A 22,209-nucleotide genomic window follows, 5' to 3' on the forward strand; every position below is an offset into this window, starting at 1 on the left:
ATGTATGAGACTGGCATTACACAGTCAGACTTTCAGAAATACATCATCCACACAATGCTGAGTATAGCAAGAGCTGACAAGTGCAAGATCATTGCGCAATCAGCTTAACAGATCATGTCTCCAACTTGATGACAAGAATCAGATACAGAAGAATGTTAAAGAAAATTGAGGATCTGTTAGATGACGATCAGTTTGGCTTTATGAAAGATAAAGGCACTAGAGCAGCAATTCCGGCATTGCAGTTGAAAATGGAAATAACACTCAAGAAAAATCAAGAGACATTCATTGGGTTTGTCAAGCCTGAAAAAGTGTTCAACAGTATAAAATGGTGCAAGATGTCTGAAATCCTGCGGAAAATAGGGGTAAAGTATAGGGAAAGATGGGTAACGTACAAGAACCAAGAGGGAACAATGAGATTGCAAAACCAAGAATGAAGTGGACTGATTTAAAGAGGGTGTAAGACAGGGATGTAGTCTTTTGCCCTGGCTGGTCAACCAATACGTTGAAGAAGCAATGATGCAAATAAAAGAGAGGTTCAATGAGGGATTAACATTAAAGATGAAAGGATACCTATGTTAAGATTTGCTGATGACATTGCTACTCTCAGTGAAAGTGAAGAAGAATTACAGGACATTTTGAATGGAATGAACAGTATAATGAGTACATAATACAGATTGAGAATAAATCGAAGAAAGACAAAAGTAATGAGAAGCAGCAGAAATGAGAACAACACAGAACGTGACATCATAATTGGTGATCACAAAATAGACAAAGTTAAGGAATTCTGCAACCTAAGCAGCTAAATGACCTCTCACAGCTGGATCAACGATGACATAAAAAGCAGGGTAGCACTGGCTAAAGGGCATTCCTGGCCAAGAGAAGTGTGCTAGTATCAAACATAGGTCATAATTTGAGGAAGAAATTTCTGAGAGTGAGTGAGTGGAGCACAGCATTGTATGGCGGGGATACAGGGACTGAAAGAAAACCAGAACAAAAGACAATTGAAGCCTTTGAGATGTGGTACTACAGAAGAATGTTGAAAATTAGGTGGACTGATGAATGAAGAGGTTCTCCACAGAACTGGGAAGGAAAAGAACAGATTAGATTACATTAATACTTGTTCCATAGATCATGAATACGACACTTCGTAATGATGTGGAACGTGTCAGGTTAATAAAAGATGTCTGTACAAGGTATTACATTACACAAAATATTGCATGACACTAATTTTTTTTCCCTTAATTTATACCTAAAAATTCAGCCAATGAGTAGAAGGAGTTGTCATCTAGAAATTCTTTTAATTTATTTTTAAATGTTAGTTGGCTATCTGTCAGGCTTTTGATGCTGTTTGGTAGGTGACCAAAGACTTTTGTGGCAGCATAATTTACCCCTTTCTGTGCCAAAGTCAGATTTAACCCTGCATAGTGAAGTATCCCGTGGTCTAGGGGTAGTGTCTTTGATTCATAATCAAAACGTCTTCGGTCCCGGGTTCGATCGCCGCCACTGCCTAAATTTTGATAAATAATCAGCATTGGCGGCCGAAGACTTCCAGCATAAGAAGTCACCCTCATTCTGCCAACGGCCTTGTCAAAGAGGGCGGAGGAGCGGATAGAGGTTCAGGGCACTCTCTTGTCCTAGGGGTGGGAAATTGCCCCTAAAGGCGGAAGAATCAGCAATGATCAACGACATGAGTATGCAGAAGGCAATGGAAACCACTGCATTAAAGACACGTAACGTGTATCCACAGGACATGTGGCCTGTATTTGAAGAAGTGTCATGATGATCTCCATTGGCAAAAGATTCCAGAATAGTCCCCCATTCGGATCTCCGAGAGGGGACTGCCAAGGGGGAGGTTACCATGAGAAAAAGATTGAATAATCAACAAAAGGATAACGTCCTACGAGTCGGGGCGTGGAATGTGAGAAGCTTGAACGTGGTAGGGAAACTAGAAGATCTGAAAAGGGAAATGCAAAGGCTCAACCTAGATATAGTAGGGGTCAGTGAAGTGAAGTGGAAGGAAGACAAGGATTTCTGGTCAGATGAGTATCGGGTAATATCAACAGCAGCAGCAAATGGTATAACAGGTGTAGGATTCATTATGAATAGGAAGGTAGGGCAGAGGGTGTGTTACTGTTAACAGTTCAGTGACCGGGTTGTTCTGATCAGAATCAACAGCAGACCAACACCGACAACGATAATTCAGGTATACATGCCGACGTCGCAAGCTGAAGATGAACAGATAGAGAAAGTGTATGAGGATATTGAAAGGGTAATGCAGTATGTAAAGGGGGACGAAAATCTAATAGTCATGGGCGACTGGAATGCAGTTGTAGGGGAAGGAGTAGAAGAAAAGGTTACAGGAGAATATGGGCTTGGGACAAGGAATGAAAGAGGAGAAAGACTAATTGAGTTCTGTAACAAGTTTCAGCTAGTAATAGCGAATACCCTGTTCAAGAATCACAAGAGGAGGAGGTATACTTGGAAAAGGCCGGGAGATACGGAAACATTTCAATTAGATTACATCATGGTCAGACAGAGATTCCGAAATCAGATACTGGATTGTAAGGTGTACCCAGGAGCAGATATACACTCAGATCACAATATAGTAGTGATGAAGAGTAGGCTGAAGTTCAAGACATTAGTCAGGAAGAATCAATACGCAAAGAAGTGGGATATGGAAGTACTAAGGAATGACTAGATATGTTTGAAGTTCTCTAACGCTATAGATACAGCAATAAGGAATAGCGCAGTATGCAGTACAGTGGAAGAGGAACGGACATCTCTAAAAAGGGCCATCACAAAAGTTGGGAAGGAAAACATAGGTACAAAGAAGGTAGCTGCGAAGAAACCATGAGTAACAGAAGAAATACTTCAGTTTATTGATGAAAGGAGGAAGTACAAACACGTTCCGGGAAAATCAGGAATACAGAAATACAGGTCGCAGAGGAATGAAATAAATAGGAAGTGCAGGGAAGCTAAGACGAAATGGCTGCAGGAAAACTGTGAAGACATCGAAAAAGATATGATTGTCGGAAGGACAGACTGAGCATACAGGAAAGTCAAAACAACTTTTGGTGACATTAAAAGCAACGGTGGTAACATTAAGAGTGCAACGGGAATTCCACTGTTAAATGCAGAGGAGAGAGCAGATAGGTGGAAAGAATACATTGAAAGCCTCTATGAGGGTGAAGATTTGTCTGATGTGATAGAAGAAGAAACAGGAGTCGATTTAGAAGAGATAGGGGATCCAGTATTAGAATCGGAATTTAAAAGAGCTTTGGAGGACTTACGGTCAAATAAGGCAGAAGGGATAGATAACATTCCATCAGAATTTCTAAAATCATTGGGGGAAGTGGCAACAAAACGACTGTTCACGTTGGTATGTAGAATATATGAGTCTGGCGATATACCATCTGACTTTCGGAAAAGCATCATCCACACAATTCCAAAGACGGCCAGAGCTGACAAGTGCGAGAATTATCGCACAATCAGCTTAACAGCTCATGCATCGAAGCTGCTTACAAGAATAATATACAGAAGAATGGAAAAGAAAATTGAAAATGCACTAGGTGACGATCAGTTTGGCTTTAGGAACAGTAAAGGGACGAGAGAGGCAATTCTGACGTTACGGCTAATAATGGAAGCAAGGCTAAAGAAAAATCAAGACACTTTCATAGTGTTTGTCGACCTGGAAAAAGCGTTCGGCAATTTAAAATGGTGCAAGCTGTTCGAGATTCTGAAAAAGTAGGGTAAGCCATAGGGAGAGACGGGTCATATACAATATGTACAACAACCAAGAGGGAATAATAAGAGTGTACGATCAAGAACGAAGTGCTCGTATTAAGAAGGGTGTAAGACAAGGCTGTAGCCTTTCGCCCCTACTCTTCAAACTGTACATCGAGGAAGCAATGATGGAAACAAAAGAAAGGTTCAGGAGTGGAATTAAAATACAAGGTGAAAGGATATCAATGATACAATTCGCTGATGACATTGCTATCCTGAGTGAAAGTGAAGAAGAATTAAATGATCTGCTGAATGGAATGAACAGTCTAATGAGTACACAGTATAGTTTGAGAGTAAATCAGAGAAAGACGAAGGTAATGAGAAGTAGTAGAAATGAGAACAGCGAGAAACTTAACATCAGGATTGACGGAGCAAGGACGACATCAAAAGCAGACTTGCTATGGCAAAAAAGGCATTTCTGGCCAAGAGAAGTCTACTAATATCAAATACCGGCCTTAATTTGAGGAAGAAATTTCTGAGGATGTACGTCTGGAGTACAGCATTGTATGGTAGTGAAACATGGACTGTGGGAAAACCGGAACAGAAGAGAATCGAAGCATTTGAGATGTGGTGCTATAGACGAATGTTGAAAATTAGGTGGACTGATAAGGTAAGGAATGAGGAGGTTCTACGCAGAATCGGAGAGGAAAGGAATATGTGGAAAACACTGATAAGGAGAAGGGACAGGATGATAGGACATCTGCTAAGACATGAGGGAATGACTTCCATGGTACTAGAGGGAGCTGTAGAGGGCAAAAACTGTAGAGGAAGACAGAGATTGGAATACGTCAAGCAAATAATTGAGGACGTAGGTTGCAAGTGCTACTCTGAGATGAAGAGGTTAGCACAGGAAAGGAATTCGTGGCGGTCTGCATCAAACCAGTCAGTAGACTGATGACAAAAAAAAAAAAGTGATGATCATCCTTTCTCCTGGTGTTATAGCTATGCACACTGCTATTACTTTTGAACTGGGTTGGATTATCAACAACAAATTTCATAAATGAATATATATACTGTGAGGTTACCGTGAGGATCCCTAGATCCTTAAATAGATGTCTGCAGGATGACCGTGGGTGGGCTCCAGCAATTATTCTGATTACACGTTTTTGAGCAATGAATACTTTTCTACTCAACGATGAATTACCCCAGAATATGATGCCATACGAAAGCAGTGAATGAAAGTAGGCATAGTAAGCTAATTTACTGAGATTCTTATCACCAAAATTTGCAATAACCCTAATAGCATACGTAGCTGAACTCAGACATTTCAGCAGACTATCAATGTGTTGCTTCCAGTTTAACCTCTCATCAGTGGACACACCTAAAAATTTTGAAAATTTTACCTTAGCTACAGACTTCTGTTCAAAGTCTATATTTATTACTGGAGTTGTGCCATTTACTGTACAGAACTGTATATACTGTGTTTTATCAAAATTTAAAGAGAGTCCGTTTGCTGAGAACCACTTAATAATTTTGTGAAAAACATCATTTACAATTACATCACTTAGTTCTTGGTTTTTGGATGTTATTACTATACTTGTATCATCAGCAAAAAGAACTAACTTTGCATCTTCATCAATGTGGAATGGTATGTCATTAATGTATATCAAGAACAGTAAAGGACCTAAGACCGAACCCTGTGGGGACCCCGTACGTGATTTAGCCCCCCCCCCCCCCCCCCAGTTTGAGAAATCAGCTGTTGTTTTAACATTACATGAACCACTTATTTCAACTTTCTGCATTCTTCCAGTTAAGTATGAATTAAACCATTTGTGCACTGCCCCACTCAAACCATAATGATTTAGCTTATCTAAAAGAATTCCATGATTTACACAATCAAAGGCCTTTGAGAGATCACAAAAAATACCAATGGGTGATGTCTGGTTATTCAGAGCATTTAATATTTGATCAGTGAAAGCGTATATAGCATTTTCTGTTGAAAAGCCTTTCTGAAAACTAAACTGACATTTTGTTAGTACTTTATTTTTACAAATACGGGAGACTACTCTTGAATACATTACTTTCTCAAAAATTTTTGATAGAGCTGTCAGAAGAGAGATTGGGCAGTAGTTGTTGACATCCGACGTATCCCCCTTTTTATGCAATGGTTTTTCAATGGCATATTTTAGTCTATCGGGGAAAACACCCTGCTCCAAAGAGCTATTACATACGTGGCTGAGAATCCTGCTTATCTGTGGGGAACAAGCTTTAAGTACCTTGCTGAAATGCCTTCAATTCCATAAGAGCTTTTACTTTTCAGTAAGTTTATTATTTTACTGATTTCAGAGGGAGAGGCTGGTGGAATTACAGTTGTTTCTTCTATTAGTAGCCTTGCCTCTTCTAGTGAAGATCTAGATCCTATTTTCACCACAACATTTAAAAAATGATTACTGAAAATATTTTCAATTTCTGATTGTTTTTTAGTACACTTATCATTCAGTTTTATGGCACTAAAGTCTTCCTGCGCTCTTGGTTGCCCTGTTTCCCTTTCAATAATATTCCAAATTGCTTTAATTTTATTATCAGAGTTACTGATCTCAGACATGATACACATGCTTCTGTACTTTTTAATAACTTTTCTTAGTACCGCACAATAGTTTTTATAATATTGAACAATTTTGGGGTCAGTACTCCCTCTTGCTGTTAGATACAGTTCTCATTTACGGTTGCAAGATATTCTTATTCCTTTAGTTAGCCAAGGTTTTTTATATGTTTTCTTGGAATTATGTTGAACTATTTTCTTGGGAAAACAATTTTCAAATACCCTTAAAAATGTATCGTGAAATAAGTTATATTTCAAGTTTGCATCGGGTTCCTTATACACTTCATCCCAGTCTAGCTACTGTAGGCTTTCCCTGAAGTTTGCAATATTTATATTGTTAATTGGATGCACTGCTTTGAAAGTCTGATTTGATATACTGCATGGAGCTATGTCATGTACCGTAACTAGCTGTGCACCATGATCTGAAAGACCATACCCAACAGGATAAGCATTTATGTCCTTAAACTTATCTTGGTCTATAAAAAAGTTATCTATCAATGTACTGCTGTTCTTTGTTATCCGAGTAGGAAAATCAATGACGGAGCTCAAATTGAAAGAACTGAGTAATACTACAAGGTCATTCTTCCTATTACACTCTTTCAGGGAATCAACATTGAAATCCCCACAAACGATAATTTGCTTCCCCCTGACTGACAGATAGCACAACAAAGCATCCAAGTTTTCTAGAAATAGATGGAAATTTCCTGATGGGGACCTATACACTGTTACAATTATGAAAGTGCCATCATTTAGTTTAAGTTCAGTGGCACATGCTTCAATATGTTGCTCTACACAAAATTTTTTAGTTTCTAAATTTTTTACACTGTGGAAGCTTTTGACATATATGGCAACTCCTCCTCTCATTATATTATCTCTACTTACATGTGCAGCTAATTTGTACCCATTGATGCTAACCTTTTGCATGTCAGTGACAATGTGATGCTCAGACAGGCATAATACATCTATTAGATTCTCAGTTTCTATATCTTCTAAACAAAGCAGAAACTCATCAATTTTATTCTTCAATCCCCCAATATTTTGATAAAATATACTAACATTATTTTTCACTTAACTTTTGTGAGTATCTTGAACTTTTTTAACATCTTTAGTACTTCCCTGGCTGAGTTTCCCACTGGACACTGATCTTACACTAAAAAAGAGTTTCCACCATGAGATATAGTTCCTCCCCCCTTTAAATTTCCTGCTATCAGCCCAGCCAGTTTACCCTTCCCTTTCGTGTTGAGGTGTAGGCTATGTCTAGTGTAGTCCCACCTACAGAGTGAATCAACAGGAACCACACCAATGTGTGACCCTGCACCAGATCCAAGTAGCCGTTCCAACTCCAAATTAACTCTCCTGACAGAAGAGCTCAAATGAGGTCGGTCATGGCGCTCCAGAACCGACACAAACCCAACACCGGTATGAATCGATGTTGATGCAATCTTTGCCAGGTCACACTCTATGCTGTACCCCACATCTTTGTCAATACTGTTGCCTGGCCCACCCACAATAACCACGGTATCTTCCTTAGTAAAGCCTCTACATAGTGAACCTAAATCCTCTAACCTGCCCCAGTCCAGCACTAGGTTTGAATAAACTTGTGACCTGGTATTCTGACCCTAATTCATCCTGCAGAAGTTGGCCCACACCCCTATCATGCGAACTACCTAGCAAAAAGACTTTCTTTCTCTTTGCAGACTTCCCTACATTCTTATTCAATTTGCTGCTGAAAGCTTGTTGAGCCCTGTCTACATCTACTTCTGTGAGAGGCTCATCAGTTTCTGACTGAGGCAACAGGTCGAACCTATCTTGTACATTAATAACAAAGCTGTCAGAAGAATTTCTTGGCCTGTCCCTTATGCCTGTTGCCACTTCCCACCCCTGTTTACCCTTCTCCCCCCTTAACCTGCACACCGAGAAAGGTGGCGCAGTGGTTAGACACTGAACTCGCATTCGGAAGGACGACGGTTCAATCCCGCGTCCGGCCACCCTGATTTAGGTTTTCCGTGATTTCCCTAAATCGCTCCAGGCAAATGCCGGGATGGTTCCTTTCAAAGGGCACGGCCGACTTCCTTCCCCATCCTTCCCTAATCCGATGACCTTGCTGTCTGGTCTCCTTCCCCAAACCAACCAACCAACCTTAACCTGCCCATTTCTCGCCTAGCCTCATCTAACTCAGCCTGAAGGGCAGCAATTTGTTGTACTTACATAGATAAGGTTAGGTTTTCAATATTTGTTAGGTGGGTGGGTTTTGGTTTTGTTGTACTGCAGACTTTGTTATGGATATATGCAAGTCAAGTGAAGTGCTAGATATCAGATTTGTTGAGTTGTGTGTAGTTTTGTGGTAGCACGATTTTGTTTGAGATATACAGATCAAATGAAATATTCAGTACCAGGTTTTGGAGCTGCATGTGTGTGTTATTGTGGACTTCACTTGAGCTATAGAGGTCAAGTGAAATTTCTGACATCAGTCTCTTTTTTTTTGTCATTTTGTTGATTGCTGAAGATTTTGTTTGCATGATTTTTGGGTTAGTATTTGTTCTGGTATGTCTTCATTATTAGGACTGTCATGTAATTTGTTTGTCACAGCCCAAAACTCCCTAAATCCTGTGGTTATAACATTAGTTTCATGTTAATTCAGCAATTAAATATTTATCATATTACTTGTGTCTGTGTAATCAACGACATCATGGATGCCACAGTGTATAAGCCTGAAATAGGGGTGTCTGCCATCTGGATGATGTCACAGGTTTGAAGTCTATGGGTGGTACCACAATACTCATCAGTCCCAACTTCTACATAAATGAAATGTGGATGATAAACAGTTCAGACAGTGAAGATAATAGAATATTTAGAATGTTGTGCTACAGAAAAATGTTGAAGATTACATAGGAAGAGCGAGTAACTAAATAACAGGCACTGAATTGAATTGGAGAGAAAATAAAGTTATGTCACAATCTCGTTACAAGAATGGTTTGGTTGACACGAAACAGCCTGAGGGTCAAAGTGATTGTAAATTTGGTACTGGAGGGAAGTATGTGAGGATGGGGAAAGGAGGGAGGAAGTGATAATTTAAGATGGAGGCCAAGGCTCAAATATACAAGGGCTTGCTAAAAAGAAATGCCTTTGAATTTTTTATGTGAAAACTCTGAAAGCTTTTTAAATGAAACAAACATTAACAACATTCTACATCTTTATACTTTGTATTACATTTTTATTTCTCAACATTGTCACCCTGGCACCCAACACATTTCCCCCAACAAGAAACCAGTTTGTTGATACAGTTAGTGTAGAATGTTTGACTTTGCTTACAGAGCCACAACACCACCTCTGTTTGCACGACTTCATTACTATCGAAGTGAAGTCCTCTAAAGTATTCTTTAAGTTGTGTAAACGGATGAAAATCAGATGGTTCCAAGTCGCGAATGTATGGAGGACGATTGATGGCTGTCCACCCAAAGTGTCTGATTGTTGAAGATGTCGCAGCACCTGTGTGCAGTCTGGCAGTGTCATAATGAAGGGCAGGGTACTCCTGCTGTGGATGAACTCTTTGAATTCGAAACCTGATTAAAGCATGCTGTTTCTCAAGCATCGACTTATGTTACATAGCACAATGTTACGTGCTACACCTCTAGTGGCAGGGGACTGCAAACATGTAGATATGAACAATAAAGATGTAGAATGTTAATAACCTTGGTTTTATTTTAAAAGCTTTAAAAGCGTTAAAATTTGGAGACATTACTTGTCAGCATGCCCCTATAGTAAGCTGGTTCAAATGGTTCTGGGCTGAACTAGTTATGCAGAGGTGAAGAGGCATGCACAGGGATAGACTTGTGTTGGGAGCAGTATCAAACTACTCTTTGGACTGAAGACCACAAAAACACCAACAACCACGCTTTCCACATCAAACACATTCTAAGCTTGAACATAAATTATTTCTTGTAACTGTATTTCCACATTCGATTGCAGTAGCGAGTGTCCTCGACTTTCAATAAGTCACAACACAGTCCATACACAACCCAGTTGTTCGTACGTTTCCAGTGAAACATACAAGCTAGAATAGCCTACTATGAAGAATAAGGGTTGTACGAAAAAATATCTCTTACCTTTAAGTAATACCATCAAGACAGGAAACAAATATATACTCACATTTTTTGTATTTTTATTTTGCTAAAAATATGGTTATAAAATACAAATATCACATACAAATAAAGAGAGAATCCCTAAAAATTTTTTGGAGACTAAATGTCTAAGGATTATCACTTAGGAAAATGAAATTAATCGGTTTTTTGTCTCTCTGTTTTTTTTCTTTTTCCCCCTTGAGAACCTAAAATAAACCACTGAAATTTCAAGGGTCCCAGATAATATACAATCAACGTGACTGAAATTTTAAGTGACTGAACTTTATTTTATAAGTTTCTCAGCTAACAGTATTTAATAAGATCAGCTTAATAGACATTTGTGTTACAAATACAAGGGTCACTCCAAAAGATATGCATACTATTTTTTTAATCCATCTTTTATTCTACATTTTTGAAAGTTTTACATTGCATAAATACATCCTTCTCCACACAATTTCCATCACTCTCAATTGCCTTACACCACCTTGGAACCAGCACCTGTACATCCGCACGGTAAAATTCTGGACCAACCTGTTGGAGCCACTGTTTGGCAGTGTGCACAAGAAAGTCATCATCTTCAAACCTTTTTCTACGAAGAGATTCTTTCAGTTTTCCAAAAAGATGATAGTCACATGGAGCCAGGTCAGGACTGTAAGGCAGGTGTTTCAGTGTTATCCATCCGAGTTTTGTGATTGCTTCCATGGTTTTTTTGACTGACATGTGGCCGTGCATTGTTGTGCAACAGCAAAACATCCTGCTTTTGCCAATGTGGTCGAACAGGACTCAGTTGAGCTTGAAGTTTCTTCAGTGTCATCACATATGCATCAGAATTTATGGTGGTTCCACTTGGCATGATGTCCACAAGCAAGAGTCCTTCGGAACCGAAAAACACCAAGGCCATAACTTTTCCAGCAGAAGCTGTGGTTTGGAACTTTTACTTGGGTGAATTTGCACGATGCCACTCCATTGATTGCCTCTTCGTCTCTGGTGAAAAATGATGGAGCCATGTTTCATCACCCATACAATTCTTCCAAGAAATTCATCTCCAGCATTCTCGTACTGTTCCAAAAGTTCGCTGCATACCGTTTTTATTGTTTCTTTGTGAGCCACTGTTAACATTCTAGGAACCCACATGGCACAAACCTTTTTTAACGCCAACACTTTCAGTATTCTGCTAACACTTCCTCCCCCTATCCCACAATAGCATGACAATTCGTTCACTCTGATGCGTCTGTCAGCAGTCACCAATTCGTTACCTCTCTGCACATTGTCTGGAGTGTGTGCAGTACGAGGCCTGCCGTTTCGAGGACAATCCTCAATATTGCCGTGCCCGCTTTCATTGCGTAACCTGCTTGCCCACCGACTAACTGTACTGCGATCGACAGCAGCATCTCCATACACCTTTTTCAACCTCTTGTGGATGTTTCCCACAGTCTCGTTTTTACAGCACAGGAATTCTATGACAGCACATTGCTTCTGACAAATGTCAAGTGTAGAAGCCATCTTGAAGACATGCTGTGACGGCACCACTCACGGGAACAGGTTGAACTAAGTTTGAAAACAAACAGGAAGGGTGTATCTACACACTGTAAAACTTTCACACATGCAGAATGAAAACTGTATTTTTACAAAAATAGTGTGCATTTCTTTTGGAGTAACCCTTGTAACATTCTTTCCTGAATAGAGCACATCTACTCCTATGAAAATTGAGAAGTTCTTCTAGCTGATGTTTCAGGATGTTCAACAAGATCAAGCACATGAAGAATGGGAACAGGGCATGTATCATTAACTATACAGTAACATTGTGTTCTGTTGTATTTAGTTCATCGATTACCCCAGACAACCACAGATTGGAACATTTACAAGCTATATTACCTTGATAAGAAATGAACTTGCTGTTTGATAATATAAGGTACAATTAACACCAATGGCAAGCACATAATCTTTTGAACCAAGCCTGAAAAGAATGAAGAAACTGTAGCTGAAGTAACTGATTTTGTAATAATTCTCTTTATCAAAATGATAATGAGTCCAGAGAGTTAGCAGTTGTAAAAGATTTTGGTAGCATGAAGGAAAGGCAGTTTGAAAGAAAATGGTTGATTTTATACAATGTAAACGAAATTTACTGAGATTTTAAAAGCAAATATCAAGAAACTAAAGTAGGTTTTTCTACACTGGATTCACTTCACTCTAAATGGTTTGTTTTAGCAGATGCTAATGCGACCCTGTAAGTATCTGTCTGCACCATTCATCACACTGCAGTTTTACGGATTAATACGGTTCCATTTGAAGAAAGAGATAATGATCCCACAAAACTGATAGTACATGAAAACCTGGCCTCTTATGTATGCTGCGGCACTAATGGATGCCCTCAAAAAAGGAACACTACTACATTTCCCTAATATATAGATATCAACTGGTACAATACAAATGATAACATGTACCATACCGTGCAACGTGCCACAGTGGTTAGCACACTCGACTTGCATTCGGGAGGATGATGGTTCAATCGCGCGTCCAGCCATCCTGATTTAGGTTTTCCATTATTTCCCTAAATGCTCCAGGCAAATGCTGGGATAGTTCCTTTTAAAGTGCATGGCTGACTTCCTTCGCCATCCTTTCCTAATCCGATGAGACCGATGACCTTGCTGTTTGGTCTCTTCCCCAAAACAACCCAACCCATGTACTGCAAACACTGCTGAAACTGATAATCTTTCATCTAAATTGGAAAAAATTGTTCCACATTCTTACAGTCTCAATTAAAATATTATCACACTTTAAGAGAAGTGCAAGAACTCCACTGTACATCTAAAAAATGCTGAATGTGAAAAATTGGCTGAATGTCTGTGTCAGTTACTTTTTCCATGATATATCATAATGGATACATCATAATGAAGTGGAACAAGTCATTTTACATTCATATTGCAAATTAATTGGTGCATGTGGTTACATTCTGAACATTTCCAAGTAGGTTTTATTTCTTTCTTTTTTTCCCAAAAAGAAAAGATATACAGGTGTGGGTTAGTCACCATTTACAGAATAGTTGTCAAGGATAAACTTTCTCAGTTTATTTTCAAATTTTACTTGGTTGTCTGTCAGACATTTTATATCACTGGGTAAGTGATCAAAAATTTTTGTTGCAGCACTGTGCACCCCTTTTTGTGGGAAAACTTCCATGTGGAGTAATTTATATCTTTTTCCTTCTGAATTATAATTATGTGCATCATTGTTCCTTTTTGAACTGTAATGGATTATTTACAACAAACTTCACGAGGGAATAAATATACTGTAAAGCAGTAATCAGGAGGGAATACGCAGTAGTCAGAACACCCAACTCCTTAAATGAACGTCTACAAGGAAATACGGAAGCGTCCGATCCCGCCCGTCTGCTTTGACCCATGACGTCACAAATATGGCGGAAACGACCATAAACCACGATTCCAATATGGCGCATATAAAGTCGTTATGTACACATTGTGAGGACGAAAATACATCGAAAAACACACACACACACACACTTTCCACAAGAAGCCTAATGACACTAACGGGACAAGCGCGGGAAATGGGGTGTTTTGGGTGGGGGGCAAACTAAATGTAAACAAATTTAGACGCCTTGCGTAGCTACAACGTGTAAGTGAAGACAGCCATGCATGAATACCCACCCACCTCCCCAGGGGTCGTAACCCCTGCAACCCATAGAAGATAAAGATGCTTCAGTAGCTGATTAGTGTTTGTCTTTTTTAAAAAAAATCTCATGGGATAGAACGAACAGATCAGAAAGATAAATATAATAAACTAAAACAGAAATTGGAGGAAACAGATAATTAAAATAAGTAATAAGTGTTTTTAAATTAAAAAAAAAATCTCACGAGATAGAACGAACAGATCATAAAAGTAAATAAAATAAGATAAAACAGAACTGGAGACAGCCACACTCAAACCAAACTCTGCGCCGTCATGACGTCACACTTGACAACACCCCTACGTCACGGGTCAAAGCAGACGCGTGGGATCGGACGCTTCTGTAGGCCCCGTCTACAAGATGATCCTGGGTGAGTACCACATATTATCCCTACAGCACTTTTTGTGCAACAAAGCTTTCTTTCTTAAACATGGGTTGCCCCAGAACATTATTTCATATGACATTATTGAATGAAAATGTGAAAAATAAGTCACCTTATCAACTTCTGTCTCCCCAAGGTTTGCAATGATCCTAAATGTAAATGTGGCACAACTAAGTTGTTCTAGGAGTTCCAAAATTTGCTTTTTTCAATTTAAATTCTGATCAATATGGATACCAAAGAATTTTGAAGTTTCTACCTTACTTATTATTTCCTCACCATGTGTTACATTTATCACTGACGTATCCCTACATACGCAGAACTGAACATGTTGTGTCTTCTTAATACTGAGGGTGAGACCAATCGCAAAAAAAAAAAAAAAAAAAAAAAAAAAAAAAAAAAAAAAAAACAGTCAATGATACTTTTAAGAACATTGTTTAGTGTTTCTTCTGTTTCTGTATGCATGCAGAGAGAGTATTTGTTACTGGGTAAACAGTTACATTTGTGCTTTATCTGATGGCATGGGCCATGCCTGAATGGTGCACAAAATGCAAGAAACCATGACTGAATTTATCAAACAAACAATATTAAATGCTAAAAAAGAAACACTATTTTCGTAATGGCTATACAGACCAATAAAAATAAACTTTTATAAACCTATGTCTTGTTCAGAATGAATTTAATATCAAAGTTGATTGGTCATTCTTTGCAAAAAGCCCAAGAAAAACTGAGTCTAGTGACACAGGACAGACAGTTAAAAGGATAGCACAAAAGAAAATTTTATTACGACCCCTAGGAAATCAAATACTGTCTGCATCAGGTTTGTTTCAGTTAACATCAATGTTAGGGTATATTTTTCTTCCTGAATAACCTGTAAATCATACACATTCTAACCTTGTAGAACTTCAAACAATTCCTGGAACCAGAAGTTTCCACTACTTTAGGTCAATAGATTGTTTAGGCAACTCTGAAGCAAGGACAGTCAGTAGTGATGTGGCATTGACATTGAAATATAATTCACAGAATAAATTAGCATCATTTGTGAGCAAAAACAAAAAGAATTGCTAACAAACTTAGCTTGTAAATATTCCAATCTGTAGTCATGTAGGATAATCATTGAACTAAATGCAACAGAACATGATTTAAATGTATAATTTATGAATGCTTCAGGACCTTTGCTGCTACTCCATTGCCCCAAATAAGATGTATTTGCCCAGTTCCCATTCCTCGTTTTTGTTGAATGTCCTGAAACATCAACTAGGAAAATTTACCAGTTTTCAGAGCAGTGTATATACTCGGTTCAGGAAAAAAGTTACCATTACAATTAATGTCTATTCTACATAATGCTGTTTAAAAAATATGGAATTACGTAGACTTTTTAAAATACTATTAGTTGAATAAATTTCTTTAGTAAGTTCATTCACTTAAAATTTCAGTTATGCCAAAACTATATTAGGCTATCATGGACCCTCAAAATTTCAATTGTTTATTTTAAGTTCTCAGGAAAAACATTAAAAGCCATATTTAATTGCAAAAACAAGTAATTAGCCTATAAAGGGATTAAAAAACCATTAGGCTACTTTTATTTTCCCCAAGTGATAACCCATGCTTTGAGGACTGCTCACAAATAATTTTCACACGGATTATCCCTTTTCATGTATATGATATTCAATGTAGGGTTTAACTATGATTTTAGCAAAATAAAAAATGAAGTACAGTTTTTTCCTTCTCATGGTGGGTTTACGTAAAGGTTTGAGGTATTTTTTCTACAATCTTTATACTATCAACTATAGAGGCTAACATTGCAATTTTACATTGTTTGGATATTTAATAAGCACTGGCAATTTATTTTAAATGATTGCATGTGTCCATTGTCCATTGTCACACACACACACACACACACACACACACACACACACACACACACACACACACAGAGAGAGAGAGAGAGAGAGAGAGAGAGAGAGAGAATTTGGTATCATTACTTATCTCCACAGGGAGAACAAATATGCCAAGAATCATCCAAATCTGAGATGATGGGTGATATAATACTTTTTTTCCTTGTTGAACTGACCCAATGGTGAATTGAAGAGCACACCTCATGAATATGAGTCTAGTATCTGGTAAAACACACATGGAAAAACAAATTATTATAATTCCAAGGAATCGGTAACTGAAAATTTCAAAATGAAGTGCCTCTAATTGATGGCAAAACATCAATCAACTCATATATATAACATTTAATGAAAATTGGAGACCTGATGCGAATAATATCAATGTGGGCCACACTCACAACTGGCAGATCTTTTGGACAGATGAAAAAAGTCACAAAGATTGTCAAAACCTTAAGTGCTTGACACTTGGAGACAGAAACAAACTTACAAGGTTACAAGAACCTGCACTGAGTGATGAAGCTAGGTAAATGCTACGACATCTACATATCCCTTCCATTGTGACCATGAAGACAAGATTAAATTAATTACAGTCACTGAAGCAATCAATCTTCACCCTCTACATATGGATGTAAATGGAAGAAGCTCTAATAACTTATACATTGCGAAGTACCATCTCCCATGGACTTCACTGTGTTTTGCAGGGTACAGATTTAGATAAGTAATGAATGGATTGCAAGTCTCAGTTCAGTTACTGAATAATTGTTTCAGATTATCACCAACTAATGTGGAAATTCTAAAGCTTGCTCCTAATACTGGTAAATTGTACTGGGATCACGGGAGCAAAGTACAAAATCATCAGTCCTCATTCATGAAACAAGTTTACGAAGAATGGCACTGCAAGCAACAAGTGGATTGAGGGAAGTGTCCACTTCCACCCATCTGCTTTGACCTGTGACAATGGTGTTGTGGTGTGTGACGTCACTACAGCGCAGAGTTTTTGAGTTGGTTGTGTTTGTAAAAGTGATGGTGCTCTCTGGTGGTGGATGTGGGCGTGCTGAGTTTAACACGTGGTATTGGGTTCATTTGAGTTTTAGTTGTCATCTTGCTAACGTGGTTTTGAGTTTCTTTTTGCTGTGCGAAAATAAGTCTAATTTTTAAACTGCTTTTTTGTTAGGTAGGGATATGACAGTGAAGTTCATAAGTGTATCATTACCATCAGAGATGGGTGATGATTCGATGTCTGCCATACAGATTCTGCAGATGTTCAGTCTTACTGTTGAATGTGTTAGGTGAAATGTTTGGGATAAGCTGTGTTTCAATTGGTGTAGTGAAAATAGTGTATTTGGGTTTTCAAATTGTTCGGGGTTGGTTCCACTTTTTGGAGTTGTGGTTGTTGCTTTTTGGTATCGATAGCTGCAGTTGAACTACGTAGGTCAGGGGAAATCTACTGTTCCACTTCTTGGGGTTCCAGGTGTTTATTTCTAGTATTGGCAGCTGCGGCTGACCTATACAGGTCAATGGAAGCATCCAGTTTCTGTGGTTTTGTTGATGTAGCAGAATGCTGTATATTACATTTTTGTATATTATTTGGTTTGGGATGGTGCATTGTTCTCTTATTCATGTATATTTAGCTTGTTCCCAGCCTAAGCCCCAATTTCCTGCAGTTGTTTCATTAGTTTCATTTTACTTCTGGAGTAAGACATAATTGTGTCATTTTAATTTTTATTTGTGTTTGTTGGCTTTTGTATGTAGTGATGTTATTGTCATCATTTTATATATGCCGGGAATAACCATTTCCGCTATATTCATGACATCATAAGTCAAAGCAGACGGTTGGATTCTGACACTTCTGTAATGCCCAACAAGTTGCATCTTACTTAGTGTGTGGAAAATAATGGAACAGAAATATCTAGAACAATGGGAAAGCTAAAAGTGAAAAGCAATAGCAGGAAATAGCTGAAGAGGGAAACTGGTCCTCTCCCCACCCGAAATCTTGGTCATGGTGCAGATTTATATGTAACGCAGCCCGAGGTCTGTTACAAGACAATTTGGTAATAAGCTGTTGAAGGAAGCGATTGTGACTGCCAATCAGCTATGGTGTGGTAACGGACTGACCTATAGCATTGCCTAATGTTTTCATTTACGCCATATTTCGCACACCATTCGCAATAAAAATTAGGGTTGCAAGGTACATCCATAAAACGTGTAATAGGTCCCAAACATGTTGTCAGCAAGTAGTTTGATGCATATTATTTACACACATCGTACATCAGCTTCGAAAAATGGGAGGAGAGGATCCACTACAAACTTCTAAGCTAACCCTAACCTTGCGCTACGCTACATATCAATGTCACCACAAACAAAATTCCAGGAGGAGGAGGGCGGGGGTGTCCAAATACCAGACTCTAGTCCCAACGAGGTACTAGAGAATACATTTGTTACATTATTTTCGGTTGAGTTATAAAACTTTCGGAAAAACTTAACGAAAGAATGAGATCTGTAAGTAACACATAAAAAGGTGAAATGGTGAAGATTTCATATCAGATGAGCATCAACAATCTACTGTTCATCACCTTCCAGGGTTCAAGTATTTACATGCGCTGTTCCAAGAATGTGAAGGAACGCAAAACCCACTGCACTAAGATGTATACTATTCAAAACATTTTCAACCAATTCAACTGAATCTTCCCCTGATCGTGAAACAACGATCATGTTCTATACAACGGAAGTACGAGAAATAAAAAGGCACCTAGTACTTCATATACTGAAACGGTAGGAATTGTCATTGTATGTTTTTGTTCACGTGTCAGTCACTTCTTTGTACTCCACAGTAACAGATATCAGGTTTCAATTTTTCAAACATAAAATTTGTAGTTTTCCTTACCTGTTCGTATCGCCACTCACGGTTTATTTCCTGAGGGTCGTTATTCGCCATTCGTATCTTACTGACATTAGCCCACATCTAATTTCACTCGCAAATTATTATTATTATTACACTTGTGTGTACTCGTTTTAAATTCAGGTGATTTCCCTATCACATCTTGAATTTTATCTTTGGAAAAAGCTGGTGGGGATACAAGGGCAGCGGCGTGGAGTGGGGTGAATGCTGATATCATATACAACATAAAAAATAATGGCCCTTCAGCTGCATACACAATTGTGCGCAGTAGATTAAAAACAAGATATCCTAAAATTTATATCGGACTCTGAAACTTACCGATTTTAAAATTCACACGTATTACCACTGTCAATTAATAATACTTCCATTGCGGAGAGATATCAAACTCATAAAAAAAAAAAGGAATCATAACAGTCTAAAATCGCAACATATCACAGCCTAAGCCAGTCGTCATCGATAAAACATTAATCTCAACACACTTCACCTGACTGAAACTAGTGTACAAACATAACTGAAAACTATGCCTATTTCAAAGATATTCATGTTTGCAGACGGACAGGTACAAAGAGGTTAGAATACTTCGAACTACCTTGGTCAGACATCACCGCAGACAGTTCACGCAGCGATCCATATATCAGCGTCGTATCAAAGCCATTTACTTGCACTGCTCACTACCCTCATACTCCCACAGTCTAAAAAAAATGGCTAGTAAATAGCAGAAGACCTGAGCTTTTGCAGAAAGACGTCTTACGTTGAATCAACAACGAGAATTTTTTTTCACTCCACTTCCAGCCAAATCAGTGAATGTGGAACGTAGGAAACTTTTATAGAATGCAATAACTACATTGTTTAACGTACCAAATAAGCTACCACAACTATAGTTGAAGGCAAAACCACACAGACGTGACAATAAAATAGTAAAAGCATTAAAATTGTTCCCCAACAGAGAGGAAACCAATTCAACAGCTGTTACTACATCTGAGGAGAAAAAAAAGAAAAATAAAACAAGAATCTTCAGCGCATTCGCTTTGGAAGCAAAAGTAAATACATGTATTCGAAAGTCAACTGAAGTATAAGAATGTGCGAATCATTAGACACCATAAAAATGGTTATGTGTCAAGAAAAGTGCCTGTCTTAATAAGAACACGTAACAACCGAAATACATGCTTCTCATGCATGAAATATGTGCTTATATTCTCTTGCTTACAGTAGAGTAAGTTGAAATTTTGTATATATTCGAAAGTATTTCGTCATGTAGGTGGATATAAGCTTTCAGCACATGTGAGTACAGACACTATGGAGAGAGGAGGAGTTGCCATATATGTTAAAATTTATCAATATGTAAAATATTTAGATACTAAAAAAATTTGTGTAGGACAACATATAGAAGTATGAGCATGTGAGCTTAAACTAAATAATGATACTTTTATACTTGTAGCTGTGTATAGGCCCCTTGGGAAATTTTCAGATATTTTTTAAAAACTTGGATTCTTTGTTCTGCCATGTGTCAGACAGAGGGAAGCAAATTATTGTTTGTGAAGATTTCAATGTAGATTTTCTGAAAGAGTTCGATAGAAAGCTTGACCTTAAAGTATTATTTGGTTCCCTCAGTTTGACATCAGTTATCGATTTTCCTACTCAGGTGGTACAGGAAAGCAGCACACTGTTAGATAATGTTTTTATAGACCAAGATAAATTTAATAAAATAAAAACTTTTCCCGTAAAGAATAGTTGCTCTGATCATGATGCACAGCTAGTTACAGGATGTGACATTGCTCCATACAGTAATGCAAAACAGTCCTCCAAAATAGTGCATTCAATTAACGATTCAACAGTTGCAAATTTTGGGGAAGCTTGTAACAGTCAGAGTGGGGTGAGGTTTACAGGGAGCCTGAAGATAATTTAAAATTTAACCTATTTCATGATATCTTTGTGAGTGTATTTGAAAACAGTTTCCCTAAAAAAAACAGTGAAACACAGTTGTATGTAAGAAACCATCTACGTTTTTCTACATCATTACAAAATGTTGTATTCATGATCTATGAACAAGTATTGATATACTGTAATGTAATGAGTAAGTTGCAGCTTATATCTGTGCATTAGTGAAATTCGGCTGTTTTCACGTTTATTTCGCTATCATTCATGTCTTCTGATATTACACGAAATCTCGAAGGCAAAAAATTAAAATAAATATTTCATAAATCAGGTAGAAAAGGGCTGCAAAACAAAAAACATCCTTATGACACAGATCACTGTGATTTCTCATCACTTGGATTCCTAGTGTCGCCCCAGCTGTCAAACTGTATCAGTTTTATCAAATTATGAAATAAATAGTAGAGAACTGTCTAAGTTACAATACTGATTTTCTATGACTAATTTCGAGCCTAAGTCCATTATGAAATGAGGGCCTGAAACTAGTCATCAGCTATCATAGAAAATTAATATTGCAGCTTTGATGGTTGCAGTTTATTGCTTAATATGGTAAATCATGCAGTTGCTGACGTCATGCCTTCCAGAATCCTGGAAATTAGTAAGAAACAGCTTTCGCAGCAGAGAGTGTCATGACAGTGTGTATTAAACCTGGTTTACACTCACAACAAAAGTGTCGTTTCAGTTTGTGACATACTGCAGTTGCATGTGAACTCGCAGTTTTCATTGGAGCAAATTAAGAAACACAACTTTTGTCCTGATACAAAAAATTCGACTTAGTTGTACTTCGTTGTGCCATTTACCTTCCTCCACTGCCCCCTAGTGGCTGTATTTGAAAACACGAACATTCTGTCGTAGTTATTGTGGGCTAATTGCCACTGTACTCCACACAGTTTCAATGTGTTTTCACTTTATTAGTGAAAAAAGTGAAAACTATGGTCGACAGACGCACTTTTACAACTTCTGGCCCACACGAACA

At 38.1% G+C, this 22,209-nt stretch overlaps 1 protein-coding gene across 2 annotated transcripts in view; it reads right to left on the reverse strand.

Moving 5' to 3' along the window:
• The window catches only part of LOC124554895 (terminal uridylyltransferase 4-like), a 182,551-nt gene extending 162,754 nt beyond the window's left edge, over positions 1 to 19,797 (reverse strand). Inside the window, exons 1-2 of one of the 2 annotated variants that reach the window (XM_047128577.1) lie at positions 19,620 to 19,796; positions 19,287 to 19,508 (exon numbers count right to left, since the gene is read on the reverse strand). The gene's annotated coding sequence lies outside the window, so the exon portion shown is untranslated. Of the gene's footprint in view, positions 1 to 19,286; positions 19,509 to 19,619 lie in introns of both variants that reach the window. The other variant, XM_047128578.1, reaches the window with a different exon arrangement.
• Between the last annotated feature and the right edge of the window lie 2,412 nt (positions 19,798 to 22,209).

Source organism: Schistocerca americana, chromosome X, assembly GCF_021461395.2.
Source record: "Schistocerca americana isolate TAMUIC-IGC-003095 chromosome X, iqSchAmer2.1, whole genome shotgun sequence".
Taxonomy (NCBI): Eukaryota; Metazoa; Arthropoda; class Insecta; order Orthoptera; family Acrididae; genus Schistocerca; species Schistocerca americana.